The sequence below is a fragment of the Schistocerca nitens genome, chromosome 5 (genome assembly GCF_023898315.1).
Source record: "Schistocerca nitens isolate TAMUIC-IGC-003100 chromosome 5, iqSchNite1.1, whole genome shotgun sequence".
Lineage (NCBI taxonomy): Eukaryota > Metazoa > Arthropoda > Insecta > Orthoptera > Acrididae > Schistocerca > Schistocerca nitens.
This window is the reverse complement of record NC_064618.1, coordinates 635895307-635912941: the sequence shown is the minus strand read 5'-3', so window position 1 is coordinate 635912941 and position 17635 is coordinate 635895307. Positions and strand designations below refer to the sequence as shown.

At 39.7% G+C, this 17635-nt stretch overlaps 1 protein-coding gene across 5 annotated transcripts in view; it reads left to right on the top strand.

Moving 5' to 3' along the window:
* Window positions 1–17635, top strand: part of LOC126260923 (negative elongation factor D) — a 229231-nt gene that overhangs the window by 14043 nt on the left and 197553 nt on the right. For all 5 annotated transcript variants that reach the window (XM_049958411.1, XM_049958412.1, XM_049958414.1 and 2 more), the window contains exon 2: window positions 7403–7504. The gene's annotated coding sequence lies outside the window, so the exon portion shown is untranslated. The remainder of the gene's footprint in view (window positions 1–7402; window positions 7505–17635) is intronic.

The window sequence follows — 17635 nt, the reverse complement described above, 5'->3', positions numbered from 1 at the left end:
TTCTCACACACTGAAGTACTACAGCAGACCATTTTGAATGCTGTTCCTCATATTCCTCAGGCAGAGCTGCTGTATGTCACACACTTTGATAAAACAAGGAGAATGCTGCGTTGACGTCAGCAGTGGCCATTTCTGTGATGCTCTTTAACAAGGGTCAATCCTGAATCAGCCTTAATGTAAATATAAATATTTTTCATGCCAGAGTCACTACACTGACTCATTCTGCTCCCAATGCAGTCTTCTGGTAAACTTAGAATGCTGCATGTCCAGTGGTGAGGTGAGTGCAGGTCTGTAATTATGCACAAGTGGCTGCAAAGATCCTTGTGCAACTTATCTGTGGAATACCTTGAAGCCTTTAAAATTGTGAAGCTAAGGTACATTACACCATTAAAGAGGATAATAAAAGATCATGGCTTGATTTTGTGAGTTATACGGATTGCTCTACAGTATCTACAACACGAAACTAGCAAATTGGGAGAACCTGTGACAGTGTAAATTTTATCGTTGAATGGCACTCACACTGCTGTTCCCTATTTCGTAATTCAGTCTGTAACAGAACATTTCTCCAACAACACAGATGCAGTCTGTTAAAATCCAAAATTTTGTGAGGTGTGTTTTGATTGTACACATTAATTGATTTGGAAAGAGGTTATCATGAGCCAGCAGTTGATACAAGTGAAGGATCCCATCTCACCCAGTGGGTGTTGCACCACAGCACAAGTAATTGTGTAGGACACACACCAGAATGAATTATCATCCAAAGTCTTACATCATTTCTGAAAACCCAGTGTCTCAGAAATTTACCACAGGCTGGGCTTAACAGATTTTATTGTGTAGTTCATAGTATGATGCAACAGTAGACTTTTCGTTTTAAGCAGTACTTCTTATTGATACATTTGTCAACCTTTGAAAAAACGTATGGTGTTACTCATTACAATTTACTAGGGGAAGACCCTGGGTGCTGCATTTCTTCACACCACAGTGCAGAAGTTGACCATGTGCATCATCACAGCATTTGCCTCTACTATCATTGCTTTTTGCGATGAAATTATTATTGTGGAAGAAAACAGAACAAAACCAAAATGAGAGTAACATGCTCGGTAACTTGAACATGAAATCCACATAACATATTATGGCAATTCACTGTCTAAATAGCAAAGCAGAGGGCTGTCAATATGAGAATTTCTATTTGGGTGGGTGGGGGAGACGACGACACTGGGTGGCCAGTCCTCCAGGCACTCATTGTCGTTATTTGCCTGTTGTCTTCTTGCTCAGTTGCCAGTCCTCTTCTTCAGATGTTGCTTCCATGTTCTTTTACTCCCTGTCACAGACTGCAGTCACTCAGCTGTTGTGTCTGGTAGCACTAGCAGCAACTTGTCCAATTCCTTTGCCCTCTTGCTGCAGTGAGAGAACTTTTTCACCATTGGTGCCACCTGCTGAGCAGTGCAGAACTTCTACTGTGCTGCAACGTCACGGCACAAAATTCAAAAATCCGTATGAGTTGAAGGACCAGATATCTTGGATCGATATGCCCAACAGTTCTGACTATTGGGAAGTGACTGATGGCAGCAGATGTATAATACTTCTCTTTCTTAGTGGTGATAGTGGATTATGATTTGGTTGTCTTCCTTATGGGATTGCCACTTGCAACCATTCTTAAATTAAGATTTTTGAAAGCTCTGAAATATTTAGAAATTGCTTTTTATGACCCTGGATAGAACACAACTGTGCCAGGCACAACATGTTAAGATGTTAGAAGGACCCCCCCCATGAGAGCACAGAGCAGCGACAAATGACTTTAGAACACTTTCGTATGTAGCTTACTCAAGAACGTTTGTGAACTGAACTTCCAATCCAGTCAGAAATTATAATCATGCTATGCACTTTCTGGCTAAATTAAATTCTGCCCCACCCAGCATTTGTTTTATGCAAGATCAGCTGAAGCCATGTTTCTAAGTTGTCCAACATCAACAAGAGTTCATTTGGGATCCAAGTAAGAGCCACCTACCCAATTTGTGTTTGATAGAAATGCGTGTTTTAACTTGGTGCTGGAAAACTCGGAGCTGGAATGAATATCCATTTGGTGAGGCCCCATGTTGCTTTTAGAGTTGGTGAAGTACAAAACATTTTGTACTCCAGATTGTCTTTTGGATAGCCATTAGATGTGTTTATGTGAACACCCATTTTGAAGCTGTTTACACTCATAGGTCCAAGCAAATAAATGCTAACACTTTAGAAAACTTGTTTAAAATCATTTCATGGACATCAGGCACTGTCAGCTGACTTGATATGTACTAGGGAATTAGTTATTTGTTACGATACAATACAATTGGCAGCTAGCAGTATAAAGTCTTGCATGAAATCCCTTGCAAACTGATTCATTTTCTGAAATTGTGAGTGATGAAACCATAAACCCATTGGGGTTGTTACTTGTTCACTTGACATTGCAACTAATGTCAAATTAAAACGGATGTGAAAAATTTGCATAAATGATAACACAAAAAATAGTTTGAAAATAACATTTTTAATGACATCATGCAAAAATGGCAGTTTTTATGAAATATTGTAAAATTTGAATTTTTCTCCATTTTCATGTAAAAATGTTGCAAAAATGGTTGCAAAAGTTTACTGGTATTGGTAACTGATAAACATCAGTTTGTTTGCATTGGACCTTGACTGATCTCAAAGCTCTAAAGTTTGTATGTAACCTGAAAATACAGTTTATTCCCTGTGTAAAAGGCTGATGCAGTATATGTGACATCATACAAAAATAAACTATATCCTGTAACAGTAAATTGTGTTAAGTGATGCATTTGGGAGAGAGTTTTAATGTGGTGCATCAAGTAAACTGCATATTTTCGTAGTATACACGAATAAATACAGACACTGTAAGATATGGCTGTTGAGCTTTGCAAATACACAAATCAGTATGTATTACCTGCTCAGTTTGTTTCTATGCACTACATTAAAGATCTCCCCAAATTCAAAAGTATTGTGAAATGTGATGCCAGCAGAGAAGACTGTTGTCTATGTTCCAAGTTAAAATGGCTTTAAGATGGATTCATTATTGTAGGGGTAAAGTTTTGGTTATGAAACCAAAAGCTTTTGAAAATTGTGAAGAGAGAAATACTTAAGGTAGAGATGAAGGAAACAATGCACACACTGGATTGTACATTGAAACCAGGCTTCCCACTCCTCTGGCCACACATCCTCGGTGTTCTTGTTTGAGTCCTACAACAGTAGTGACAGAACCCTGTTAATGATAACTTGTTAAAGAACTAGATACACATGCATGGAATGTGTGATATACCTCTTCAGTGCTGCGTATCCAATGATTTGTCCTTAGACCAGATGTTTGTCATTGTTTTAAACTGGGATACATTAAAGAACATATCCACATACTAAAATATAGAGTATTTACTTAGATGATTGTTTGGCATTGGCTTCATTGTCTTCTTAGAGGCATGTTAATGGCTGCAGGCTGGGCTAGTACGTAGAAAATTAATTGATGTGAGGATAGTGAGTATCTGATAAATCTCAATTTGCGAAATGAAGTAAAAAAATGTTGACTTTTAAATGATTGGTTTCTGAAACATTATAATGACATGTTTTGATCCAACAATGCAAACCATACATCTGCTTTCTGCAGCTTCACAAAATGACTTGAACACTGTTCACCACAACTTCCCATCAAATTCTGTGCCCAGTGAAGAAGGATAATGCCCATTTCACAATTCCTGCAAATGTGACGTCATTTTGACATAATGCACAATATCGATGCTTGCATGATTGGCTGTTGACTTTGTGACATGGAAGAATATGAATATTATTGTTCCTTGACTCACTCATAACAAATTGAGCTGCTCTCTTAGATTCCTGCCTAACCATACACTAGGAAGTCACTACATATCCGGAAATAGAGAGACTAATATTTTTTGTGAAGAAAAAATACAAACTTTATTGCAGCTCATTGTAGTTGCAGCACTTAAATTTGCCCCCTTACGTTCCAGCCTAACCACACACTCTGAAATCACCACATATTTGGAAATATAGTAGAACCCCTCTAATCCGACCTTGGATGGTCCGTCACTCCAATTAGTCCGACCATGCTCAGGCTCGCGAGCCTGTGCCGACTTGTCACTGACTGGACGCGTGTTGGGCAATTGTTGCAGTGTCTATCGGTGTGCACATGGTTATACTGCATGTTATTATGCAGTTTTATCCTTTGTTGGGATTAAAAAACGTCGTTGTTTGCTTTATTCCGTGTTCTCTACAGTACTTATTACTGTAGATTTATTGTGTGTACAGCTGTCTGTTTTTCAACATGTCTGGATTCTAACATAAACGTATAACTATTTCACTAAATGAAAAATTAGCAGTGCTACAAAGACTGGACGAAGGAGAATCGCTCCAAAAAATTGCAAAGGAACTGAATGTAGGTGTTACGACAATTAAGGATTGGAGGAAGAATCGGAGAGACATTGAATCCTATACAGTTACGATTGATGGTGAAAACACTCTGAAGAATCGCAAAACATTAAAAAAGCCTAAACTGGAACTGCTTGGAAACACATTGTGGATGTGGTTTTGTCAAGAAAGAAGGAAAGGAAAGGAACTCCAATATCCGGCCCAATTCTCAAAGAAAGAGCAATAGTTTTGCACAAAAAACTGGAAGCCGAAAGTAAATTTGCTGCCAGTGAAGGCTGGATTGATCGTTGGAAAACTTGTCATGGTGTCCGATTTGTTTCTATTTCTGGTGAAAAACTATCTGCTGATGCCGCAACTGCTAAGGAGTTTTCTGTTAAGTTTTAAAAAATTGTAGAAGACAATGAACTGTTACCCTGCCAAGTGTATAACATCGATGAGACAGGGCTGAACTTTAAAATGTTGCCAACAAAAATGCTCGCAGCTTCAAATATAATCCGTGGTAGGAACGAAACTTATAAAAGATAGAATAACAGTAATTCCTTGTAGCAACGCAGATGGCACCCACAAGCTCCCCTTTTTTGTCATTGACAAATCTAAGAAGCCAAGGGCATTCAAAAATATAAACTTATCTTCCTTGCCAGTTTATTACCGCAATCAAAATTCTGCTTGGATGGACTGCAACCTTTTTAAATCCTGGTTTTTCGACGAGTTTGTGCCATCGGTCGAAAAAGGCTTGAAGCAAAAAAATCTGCCTGTACATGCTCTACTGCTGTTGGATAACGCACCATCACATTCATCTGAGGAAGATTTGGTGAAAGGGGACAGAAAAGCTCTCTTTCTGCCTCCTAATGTGACCTCACTCATCCAACCAATGGATCAGGGTGTTATTGAATGGTTAAAAAGGCGATATCGCAGAAAGTATATCAGCTCAATCTTGGAAAAATCTGAAGGAGGTCATAACTTATTTGAGGCAGTGAAATCCCCGAACACCAAAGATGCTATCTACACAATCGCTGCAGCATGGGATGAACTGAAACCTGACACACTGTGGAAATCATGACGTAAGTTTTGACCACACGTTATGGCTGAAAATGAGCATACCGAAGATGGGCAAAACAGTGACGCACTGGAAATCGTTAAAGATCTACAAACTCTGGAATCGAACGTCCCTGCCAATGAAGCTTTGCCACTGTTAGCCAGGAAACTGTGAATGAGGACTCATACGGCGAAGACGTATCCCCCACCTGGATTTCACACAACAATGTAGAAAACGCTTTCGACATCACCCCTCAATACATCAAGCAGAATCCAACTTCAACTCCAATGGACGTTTTGTGGATAAAAAAAATGGAGGGACACTGCAGCTAAATCTAGAATAACATCTGCTAAACAAAAATGTACCACTGACAGTTTTTCCACGTAATTTGTTTTCGTTTTTACTGTGAAAACAATGCATACAGTATAATCATTTCTTAGTTTATACATACAGTAGTTCATTTCTTTGTAAAAAATTTCATTTTTATACACAGTGCTATAAACATTTTTTAGTTTACAGTATATATACGTTTATACGTTATTAAGTCAGTACTGTAATTTGTTTGTTGTTTTTCCTTTGTGTGTGTAGACGTTTTTTTAGTTAATCTATTGTTGAACACTGTGTAAAAAACATCTTTTTATATTACTGTTGACGTCTTTTAGTTCTTAAACGTTTAATTTTTTGTACTAAATGTCTTCTTATATTTTTTGCAATAAATATTAGATTTTTCGGATAATCCGACCTTTTTTTCGTTCCGACCATGGTCCCGGTCCCGAAGGTGACGGATTAGAGGGGTTCTACTGTAGACAGACAAATAATGGGTGAAAAGGGAGAATATTATTGCTGTTCATTTCAGTCACAGCAATTAAAGCTGCACTGTTAGGTACCTGCCTAACCAGACATTCGGAAGTCGCTAAATATTTATTTTATCCTTTGTTCTGAGACGAGACTGAATGTAAATAACATCCATTATTGCAGGACATACTTGTATTACATTCATAAGAAAGTGACAGTATGTTTTAACAACGCTATCACAAAAGGGGGGAAAAAAGGGTGTGCCAGGATGCGAACTAGCGACTTTTTACTCCAGAAACCATGACTTTATTCATTACTAGCACTTAACCATGCAATGTTTAACTCCTGTCTTACTTATCATATTATATATTGAAGGCCTGTGTTGTTGATGCATTATTAAATGTCATTTTATGATTATGGTGATGTGTTTGTGATAAGTTTACAATGCTCTTTTAACATTGAACCAAAATACAACAAATTACAAAACTAATGTGTTTGGTTCTTGATTTGTAAATTATTGATGATGACAATAACTCACTCCTAAGAGATCACTCTTATAAGAAGGAATTTACTGTCGATAAATCATTACATGACATTTTATTATAGCAATAATTATAATAAATTGTACCAAGAATAACATGCTTTTGTAAGTCTCCAGTACGTGTGCACGAAATCCCAAGAGAAGCCAGTATCGAATTCTAATGAAAGTCAATAGCTGATCATGCCATCATCGATATTGTGTGTGACATCAAAATGACGTCACGTTTGCAGAAATTGTTGTGAAACAAGTGTTACACTATGAAGAAGTACAAAAATACTATACAAAGCAAAGTGTCTACATCTTCCTCAGTGGCAATCGCTGGTACATATTTTGGTAGAGCAGAATTTACAAAATTTTATGTTAAAAACTTCAACACTGTTCTAAAGGCATATAACGGTTTAAGCATTAAATAATTTTAGTTGACATAGTCTTTATATGAACTCAGGCCTGCTTGTGGCAGTGTGTTCTGTGTTTCTTTTAATAGGCATCTGCAGTTTGGCTCGAAAGAATTTGATAGTTTGTATGTAGACCACGTATTATCTTTGTTGGTGTTGATATGAGCGACAGTATGTTGATGCAATTTATGTCCTTATTGTTAACAGTGATTGGTGATACAGTATGCACAGTACATCATGGTGCAATGGACATGACATCCTTCCATTACTGATTGTCTCTGTATTTTGAGAAGAATATATTTTTATTAGGTGAGTACAATTTTTTTTAAAATTCATAACCTCTTTGCTCCAGTTAACATTTTTGGTTCTTATGCGGTCAGATAACCTTTCTCAAAAAGTCTGCTTCTGGCATCAATAATTGAAAATGTTTGGTCAGAATTCTTTGAATTGCATATGTATTATCAGGGTGTATACATCCCGGGACAACTAGGAAATCCTGGAATAACCCAGGAATTTTCTCATCTGGGAGAAATCCGGTAAAAACGTAGGAAGTTTTTAAAATTCTGGGAATTTTTCATTGTTTTAGTTTTCATTTAAATTTTTTTAATTTTTGACTGGTAAGAAGTGATACTCTAACAAAGAATTTAGCCCACTACTCCAGAGTAATATTGCAGCAATGAAATGTAAATCAGAGAATAACACCAAAAGAAAAACCCAGTTACAAAGAAAATACACCATTCGCAATATCAAAACAAAGTTCACACACAAATGTCAGCTGACAGCAAATTGTGTCAAGGACTATGCAATACTTCATCTAACAGAAAACTGCTTTCAATGAGCACAATGTCACAACTGTTTACATTTATAACAGGTCACAAGAAAATATAGCGAATGATGATTTGAGAAGTGTTATTTTCAAAGTAAATTTCCATTTACACACAATGAACTATGTTACATGTGAGAATGTGCCATGAATTTTGTAAATCGTGGTAGCATTTGATTCTCATTCGAAACACTTCAAGGACCAGCCACTTAGAAAAATTTCAAGTCCGAAAGACGAGCCATTTATGGCATTATTTAAAAGTTTTCTTGCTCATTTGTGTTTAGTTTATCTTAAAGTGTAACACATGCTAAAAAAGATCAATTCTAAAGGTTAGCTTTCTATATTAATTTTAGTTCTTTCATTGATTACAAAGCATGCAATAACGATGGCAAAAAATATAATTATCATTCAAAAAACAGTGCGAAAAGAGTTCTTGAGCAGTTTCTCCTGTAATTGGCTTTTCTATGGAATAGTTGGAAGTGCTCAATGGAACATACATTCAGCCAGGTAATCCATGAAATTTTTGGTGCACAGTAGTGAAATTTGTAATTGCGCTTGTCACAAATAGTCAGCTGCTGCAATTCAAGCTGTGCTCCTAGGATCCTGCCTAACCAGATATTGGGGGCAGGGGGAAAAAATCTAGTGTTGCTGCACATTAAAGATCTTTCCAAAACACAATGTTTTTTATTTCCTAACATGCCAGGAAGTTGTATGGGGTTGTACAAAACCATCACCTTTCAAAGGATTGATAAGTTTTACAGCTCTGATCGAAAGTGTATTGTCACTCGGTTATGAAAATAATACTTTTCACCAGGGATATAGTATACTTTCACCAGGGGTCTATACCTTTCAATTTCACCCGGGAAAAAATGTACTTTCGCCCAGGAAAAAGTGTGTTAATAACCCGCCTATCTGGTAAAATTCAGATAATTTTTTTTTTCCCTGTACGCATATACACCATGATCATGTTTAAAGCTTAATGTACCTGCCGGATGCAAAATTCCAAACATTACTGATGGGTGATTTAAAAATAGGTCCAAAAGCTAGATTTAGTTTTTCCTACTTTTAACGTGTCTGTTGGCAGTATTCCATCACTCTTCAACCAGTTCTTCTTTCCTCTCTGGGGAAGAAACTGACAGTTTTAGAAGCTCAGTGTAGTTTTTTTCTTAGTCTTAAATATGTTTATTGGCAGTATTTGGAGTTTTGCTTCTTGGTCAGCCATTCTGTTTTCTGGTAATTTCATAGTTTTCTCAAGTGAAATTTCCTTAGGACACAATTTACAAATTAATTTATCATAACACTCAGGAGAGATGAAAAACTTAGAATAAGGTGTAGAATTACTAGTTGAATTTAAGGAATTATCTACTTTGCAAATAGTTGACCTATGTCTGTATTACTGTACGTTATTTAATAATAATAATAATAATAATAATAAATGCACAATGTTGATGAAGGTTACGTACGTCAGTGGCCTGTAATAACGTCTGCAGTTATGTATGGAAAAGGGTTTCAACTCTCCTTTGTTTGTCAACAAAGCCATACATGCAATAGTACAAGCTGTTTCTTATGAAATTTTGATAATTGGCTGCTATTAAAAGGAACTGTGGGATGTAAGCAACAGAAAACATTGTTGTAACTTGTAGTATTGGCTACATCATGTTGGATATTTTTGGGAGACATAGGAAACTCTGAAATTCAGTTGCTACAGGTGTATGCTACAGTAATTATCCCCTGATACATCTGCATGATTACCTACCATTTCATATGTAAGTGATTGGGAGAGGGTGCATCGAATCACTTACCGACTATTTCTCTACTATTCCACAATGTAATAGCATGTGGGAAAAATGAACCGCTAAGTCTTTTCATGCAAGTCCTAATTTTATTGTGGTGTGCATTTATCCCTATGCATGTGGGGGGCGCGGGGGGGGGGGGGGGCAACAAAAATTTTGGCATTTGGAGAAAAAACAAAGTGATTTTGTGGAAAGACCTTGTCACCTGAGTACCAGCTCAAGTCATATCCGTGATTCTTTCTCCATTATTTCATGATAATACAAAACAAGCTGCCCTTCTTCAAACTTTTTTGATGTCCTCCCCCAGTTGTATGTGGTAAGGATCTCACACTGCACATCAGTACTCCTGAAGAGACAGACAAGCATTGTGTAGATTTTTTTAAGTGTTCTGCCAGTTCAGCAGTCCTTGCTTTGCCTTTCTTACAGCATCTTCTATGTGATGGTTCCAATTTAAGTTGTTTGTAATTCTAATCCCTCTGTATTTAGTTGAATGGACAATTTTTAAATTTGTGTGCTTTATCGTGTAACCGAAGTTTGGTGAAATTGTTTTAGTAGTCATGTAGTGGATCTCACACTTTTTATTGTTCAGAATCAGTTACCACTTTTCATTGTCTGCAGATATATTATTCAAATGATTTTGTAATTGATTTTAATACAAAGTAAACAACTTCTTCACCTACAGTTGGAGGGCTGCTCAGATTGTCTTCAGAATGGTTTATATTGATTAAGAATTGTAGAGGGCCTATAACAGTTTCTTGGGGGACCCTCTGTATAACTTGGGTTCATTAGACTGCGAGGTGCCGGGGCTAGCAGTGTATTTAACACTAAATTCTTCGAGAATCTTCATATATAAATGATGCTCTAAGGCCCCCCCCCCCCCCCACCCATTCTAACTTTCTAACTCCGCGAACTGACTGTAATCGACCCTGCAAGTGGAGTAGAAAAGAGTTTGGCACCTGCAATAATTTAGTTTGATAAACATTAATTAAATCAAGGAAAGTTTCAGTAACGTAGTGAGAACTGAAAGGGTTGCTCTACCGATTAACAGAATGAAAGTTCTGTCCAAAATAACAATATGATTTATTATGACTAAACTCAAAATAATAAACAAAACACATGAAACATTTACAATACATCAAATTGGCTCAAATTGGATACTCAAATAAATGCTGTGAAGGTGAAGTTGTCCCTAAACTAGATTGTGACGAAGTGGTATGTGGAGCCAATTCCTTGCAACTCAAATCTTAAGAGAAAACACACAGCCAACCCAACATTAATTGCTACTACCCAAGACAGAACAAAGTTAGAAAAAGATGAACAGGCGCGCTCTGCTGAGCTCTGATTATCACCTAGGAAAATCCCTGTCTGCCGGTGTTGCGGACATACATTACCAAACTGTCTTCTTAACTGCCAGAACACGATCTGGCGTACCGGAGGCGATGGCTGGTTGCTTCGACGTCCCGTCGTGGTGATGATAATGTCGCGAGTATAGCCCAAAACAAATTATCCTGGTTTAGTTGTTCCTGACTAAAGACTTCCTAGCAATACAAATGCGCATCTGAGGGAGACGAAGAAGGCTCGCCACACAATCACTGACGGTACAGTGATTGATTTTAACAAGCGAAGTCACACTGTAACTCCGATACAGTCAACTTGAGCCAAAACTGCTCAAGACAGACAACATAGGCCGCTTGTATGCAGAACGCTCAATTGCCAACTGTACTCGGAAAGTTACGTTGAAGTTGAAACTTCAGCAACTTCGTCAAACAGTTACAATTAAATAAAAGTATATTAGACAGCCAACGGAAAGCAGGCTGTCCAGAGCAGCGAGAGCTCAGTCTTGTAACCTACTCCGACCGAAAGGCGAGAGCCGACTACCACAAGAGCACCCGTACAAACCGAACACAGAACATTCCCGCCCCCATGACAGTGGCCGTGGTTAAACGTTCCAATCAGCAACTCGAAAACCAGCGGAAAACGCGGGAATTTGCGCGCCAAGGCTGCTTGGGAACACAAGTCATTCCCACGCCTCGCTGGTAGCCCGCCAGAAAGTGTTTTCGCTAAGTTCCTGCGAAGTAACGGAACCTCTAGCCCAGCCGCTACTTCAGGCCCCTGCGAGCGTGTCTCCGCCGCTATTCTACAATGTCGGCATCTGGAAAGCATTCACTCGACTCCCTGACACCCGTTGACTTACACTTTCAAGATCAGCAGAGCCCGCCTGTCACCGGACCACACGGGTGACAAGAGATGCTGCGTGGGAAGTCCGCGTGTGAAGGAATAGCAACTTTTCACCGCATGCAATTAGAGAGGAAAATCGTAAGATAGAAATATGAGAGGGGGCTCATGCCACCTCTCATAGCCCCTACGCCATTTTAGATTGTAATTGGTGAGCGGTTGGCTCGCTTAGGAGCAAGGTAGTAAGTCAATCGCCCAAGAACAATCTTGCAAACTGACTCCACATGCCATGCTCTATAAAAAAAATCACTGCAACTGAAAAATGCAGCTCATAGAGGGAGGATTATTTATGATGTAGCCAACTTCACCTTCTTAATCTGGAACTCGAACACTCACATCACACATCCATACCCAGGGAGCCCCTTCCAAACACCGATTCACACAGACATTCACGCTCTAAATACGGCCCGGGCACGTGAGCCAAATATGGAGCAGTTTATTCTTTACAATCAGAGCAATTAAATGCCCAAGATGTTACAACAATTTGAATCATTAAACTAACCTGAACTCACTCACACATGATACTATTTAAGTTAACAATCTCTTTGTGAGCTTTCAGAATCTAATTACAACCTCCGATTCATTCTGTCTCCCTGCAGCAAGAATAACCTTTACAAAATGTTCCCTGAACTGATGGTCGATTCACAATGACAGTGGTGGTATCTGCTTCAGTTTATGGGGAATTCAGGCACACTGTTTGCATACACACAACAATAAATACAAAATACAAACAAAAAACATGGTGTGGAGAACAATACAATAATTTGTAATTTGTGCGCCCTACTCTATCCCCCCCATGAACCATGGACCTTGCCGTTGGTGGGGAGGCTTGCGTGTCTCAGCGATACAGATAGCCGTACCGTAGGTGCAACCACAACGGAGGGGTATCTGTTGAGAGGCCAGACAAACTTGTGGTTCCTGAAGAGGGGCAGCAGCCTTTTCAGTAGTTGCAGGGGCAACAGTCTGGATGATTGACTGATCTGGCCTTGTAACAATAACCAAAACGGCCTTGCTGTGCTGGTACTGCGAACGGCTGAAAGCAAGGGGAAACTGCGGCCGTAATTTTTCCCGAGGGCATGCAGCTTTACTGTATGATTAAATGATGATGACGTCCTCTTGGGTAAAATATTCCGGAGGTAAAATAGTCCCCCATTCGGATCTCCAGGCGGGGACTACTCAAGAGGATGTCGTTATCAGGAGAAAGAAAACTGGCGTTCTACGGATCGGAGCGTGGAATGTCAGATCACTTAATCGGGCAGATAGGTTAGAAAATGTAAAAAGGGAAATGGATAGGTTAAAGTTAGATATAGTGGGAATTAGTAAAGTTCGGTGGCAGGAGGAACAAGACTTCTGGTCAGGTGACTACAGGGTTATAAACACAAAATCAAATAGGGGTAATGCAGGAGTAGGTTTAATAATGAATAGGAAAATAGGAATGCGGGTAAGCTACTACAAACAGCATAGTGAACGCATTATTGTAGCCAAGATAGATACGAAGCCCACACCTACTACAGTAGTACAAGTTTATATGCCAACTAGCTCTGCAGATGACGAAGAAATTGAAGAAATGTATGATGAGATAAAAGAAATTATTCAGATAGTGAAGGGTGACGAAAATTTAATAGTCATGGGTGACTGGAATTCGAGAGTAGGAAAAGGGAGAGAAGGAAACGTAGTGGGTGAATATGGATTGGGGGAGAGAAATGAAAGAGGAAGCCGTATGGTAGAATTTTGCACAGAGCGTAACTTAATCATAGCTAACACTTTGTGACCACAAACTATTGGTTATGACCTGTAGATTAAAACTGAAGAAACTGCAAAAAGGTGGGAAGCTAAGGAGATGGGACCTGGATAAACTGAAAGAACCAGAGGTTGTACAGAGTTTCAGGGAGAGCATAAGGGAACAATTGACAGGAATGGGGGAAAGAAATACAGTAGAAGAAGAATGGGTAGCTTTGAGGGATGAAGTAGTGAAGGCAGCAGAGGATCAAGTAGGTAAAAAGACGAGGGCTAGTAGAAATCCTTGGGTAACAGAAGAAATATTGAATTTAATTGATGAAAGGAGAAAATATAAGAGGATGTAGATGAAGATAAAATGGGAGGTACGATACTGCGTGAAGAGTTTGACAGAGCACTGAAAGACCTGAGTCGAAAAAAGGCCGCGGGAGTAAACATTCCATTGGAACTACTGACGGCCTTAGGAGAGCCAGTCCTGACAAAACTCTACCATCTGGTGAGCAAGATGTATGAAACAGGCGAAATACCCTCAGACTTCAACAAGAATATAATAATTCCAATCCCAAAGAAAGCAGGTGTTGACAGATGTGAAAATTACCGAACAGTCAGTTTAATAAGCCACAGCTGCAAAATACTAACACGAATTCTTTACAAACGAATGGAAAAACTAGTAGAAGCCAACCTAGGGGAAGATCAGTTTGGATTTCGTACAAATATTGGAACACGTGAGGCAATACTGACCTTACGACTTATCTTAGAAGAAAGATTAAGGAAAGGCAAAACTACGTTTCTATCATTTGTAGACTTAGAGAAAGCTTTTGACAATGTTGACTGGAATACTCACTTTCAGATTTTGAAGGTGGCAGGGGTAAAATACAGGGAGTGACAGGCTATTTACAATTTGTACAGAAACCAGATGGCAGTTATAAGAGTCGAGGGACATGAAAGGGAAGCAGTTGTTGGGAAGGGAGTAAGACAGGGTTGTAGCCTCTCCCTGATGTTATTCAATCTGTATATTGAGCAAGCAGTAAAGGAAACAAAAGAAAAATTTGGAGTTGGTATTAAAATCCATGGAGAAGATAGTTTGGACAAGAAGAGAATAGAAGCTTTTGAAATGTGGTGCTACAGTAGAATGCTGAAGATTAGATGGGTAGATCACATAACTAATGAGGAAGTATTGAATAGGATTGGGGAGAAGAGAAGTTTGTGGCACAACTTGACCAGAAGAAGGGATCGGTTGGTAGGACATGTTCTGAGGTATCAAGGGATCACAAATTTAGTATTGGAGGGCAACGTGTAGGGTAAAAATCGTAGAGGGAGACCAAGAGATGAATACACTAAGCAGATTCAGAAGGATGTAGGTTGCAGTAGGTACTGGGAGATGAAGAAGCTTGCACAGGATAGAGTAGCATGGAGAGCTGCATCAAACCAGTCTCAGGACTGAAGACCACAACAACAACAACAACAACAACAACTCTATCACTTACATAAGAATTACAGTGTAAAACACAAACACATACAAGGTATAACATACATTACAAAAACAACACTAGAGAAAGAAATTTAAGAAAAAAAAAACAAGGTTCATGGGGTGTTGTTGTGCTTGCACATTGCACAATGTTCACGACTGTGCTGAGAATGAGGCACTAAATCACATTGCTGGAAATATTCGAAGCACTTCACAAATTCGTTTCTCTGAGGGGTTTGGTATGTTGAGTCATATGCATTGATGCACGTGGTTCCATGTCTTGAGCATCGGAGGGGGGGCTTTTGGGATGGGGCCACAGTACTGACATCACATAGGGCTAAATGTCGGGTGTTGTTGCTACGTTGTTGCAACAGCAATAGGGTGTGCTGGAGCATCTGCAGTACGCTGTTGAGATTGCAGCAAGACCCACACATATGATCACGGCAGTACGGTACGAAGACATAGGCTCTACTCATGTCGATTAAATGTCTCTGAGGTCTCCTAGTTGGGATGCATCACTAGTCCAGGTCTCTTCTCTCCCTGGACAGTACTTTACATTTCTCAATATTGCAGTTCGACAAGGGATGAGGGCACGTGGAGTGACTCCACAAGTGTGTGAGGTGATCCAGACAGGATCGAACTAGGAGCGACGATTGCTACAACTGCTCTCTAAGTGAGAGGAGAAGTTAAAAATGAGACAGTTCATTTGTTAAGAGTTTGTGGCACGATACTGATTTGTGTATGCAGATCGGCCAATGCTAGTGAGTTGTAAACACTCAAATAGGTGATTATATAGCGTCCCTTTCTGTCCTGAGGCACATGAGGCGCAGGTTCTGACACCTTATGTGATATTCGTGTACTCATGACAACGTAGTCTGCCGCAGGGAATCCCTCCAAACGGCTGCCGCGTCTGGAGAGCTAGCTGGCTGTTGCCTGCTGGTCAGTGTCAACGGCCGGCCACACTTTCGCTTGTGGCCCGGCGATGGCTGTCTGCCGTCTAATCCCTCAGGTATACGGCCCGGTGACTGACAGCTTGTAGGACCAGATGCTCCCGCGCCCTTCTCGTCAGGTGGCGCACTGACGCTCCCCTTCTTGCAGGTAGCCGATGACCTCTTGTTTTTGCTCCGCCTGGCCTCTGCATTGCCACGATTGCTGTCATCTGCACAGTTCTGACAAAAATCTTATGCCTAACTTTTTCCCATGACCTTCTATGTTATAATAAATTTACATAACGATACATTGATGGCCGGCCGCGGTGGTCTAGCGGTTCTGGCGCTGCAGTCCGGAACCGCGGGACTGCTACGGTCGCAGGTTCGAATCCTGCCTCGGGCATGGGTGTGTGTGATGTCCTTAGGTTAGTTAGGTTTAAGTAGTTCTAAGTTCTAGGGGACTTATGACCTAAGATGTTGAGTCCCATAGTGCTCAGAGCCATTTGATACATTGATGGTCTGTCATTTCAGACACTCTTATTTTAATTTTATAGTTATTAATCTATGGCTATCACTATAACAAAACCTTGGTGTATCTAATCTAGACATGGAAATACTTTATCTATATATTTGTGTAAAGCACGATCTCCATACTGTACATGATGTGTGACAACTGATGCTATGTATTGGATGAACAACAAAATTTGCGGGCCCGCACTAATATTACTATTAATTGCATAGATCGACAGTAGACATGCTCAAGAATTAACTACCATTTGCCAACGACCTACATTCTATGTCTTTTGATTAAATTATGTTGTTATGCAGGTCGAAGTTTTACTGTGCTATAAAGAACATGCAACTATTCTACTTTCGGTCGCCTGTCGTCCCTCCATCTCGGGTCTGTGATTTGATGACCTGAAAAATAACATCCCAACAGGCGCGCGCCAAACATTCGTACTTGTGGTAGAAAACCCCAAGTTATTTTAAATCCTACGGTTTAACTTCTCCTAGTATATCGTACCTCTTTTTTTTACAATCCTCTTCCATAATTCCTGTTATGCTGAGATGTCTCGCTGCTCGCCGCTATTGACGACGACAGTGATGTGCGCGCCGTACGACACGGCCTCCCAGTTCTCACTATGCCTCACTGAAACTCCAGAGATTGGGTTAGCCATAGCTATACAAGACAATAAATTTATAGTTGAACTTAATTTTGTATGTGATGCAGTTTTAGCAATGAAAGCGCACCTTTCCAGAGGCAATGTAATATGACCAAGCCAATACTGGTTCCTGTTGAGGATTCAGTCGCCCACCACACGCCAGCTACACAGTATGTCACGAATATCCAAGTATAAGTCCCTGGTTATTCATCTGTGACAGTCGCAAGCAGCATGCTAAATCCCCAACCAGCACATTGGCATGGTAGGCTTTATGCCCGCATTTCTACCGTCT